Source organism: Corylus avellana, chromosome ca11 (genome assembly GCF_901000735.1).
Source record: "Corylus avellana chromosome ca11, CavTom2PMs-1.0".
In the NCBI taxonomy this organism is placed as follows: Eukaryota; Viridiplantae; Streptophyta; class Magnoliopsida; order Fagales; family Betulaceae; genus Corylus; species Corylus avellana.
In genome coordinates this window covers 13,165,343-13,166,195 of record NC_081551.1, presented here as the reverse complement: position 1 = coordinate 13,166,195, position 853 = coordinate 13,165,343, and positions in this window count along the sequence as shown.

Genomic DNA, 853 nt, shown 5'->3' with positions numbered 1-853 from the left:
GCACATCACCCACACCACGCGCACCCTTGGCCGAATGCGATCGATCGCACTCAGACGGCACACCACGTGACCTATTTTAGGTCACTTTCCCCCACACCCCACATATTTTTCTTCCCTGCGCCGTACACTTCTCCAAGCACCCACCTCCGGCACACCCTGACTCCCTCCACTCCTTCACCGTTTTTCACCACCTCTAGCACATAGCCACCACACGATTCTCTTGTCCGACAATCATACCACCAACTTTTCACCACCTCTACTTTACTCCCCGTTTCCCATTCCCATCAACACCCCAACGCCAATCACTTCCCCAACCTTTTTTTTTTCTTCTCATATTTCTGCAATTGTGTGTGTTCATCCACCCACATTGCTTTCTTGTGGTTGGATTTTGGTGTTTTTGCAGGGGGTTTTGAGCGGAGTTGCTTTGTTTTGCAATTTTGGCTATCTCTAGTGCACACCAGGTGTTCGACAAAAGTCCCCAATCAAGCTCATCATGCCAAGAACTTGAGCTTCGTCCTCCCAAGGGTCCGATACCCAAGCCATTTCTCCCCCGCCCACTTTTGAGGAGCGGGAGCTGCTATTTGAGACCACCTTCGCCATTCGCGAAGACTTTCAAAATCTTGAGGCGACTCAATGGGTGGTCGCCGAGTTCAAGCGATGGGGGCTCAACAAGTGTTTCAAGCCGGTCACCACCACTGCCTACAGAAAATTGGTGATCGAGTTCTATGCCAACCTGTGGCATGACTGCAACAACGTGGCGGCCCTCTCTTCCAAAGTGAAAGGCAAAGCTATTGACGTAACACGGGCCGACATTGCTGCTGCCCTTCAATGCAATCATGAGCACCCTCCAGAA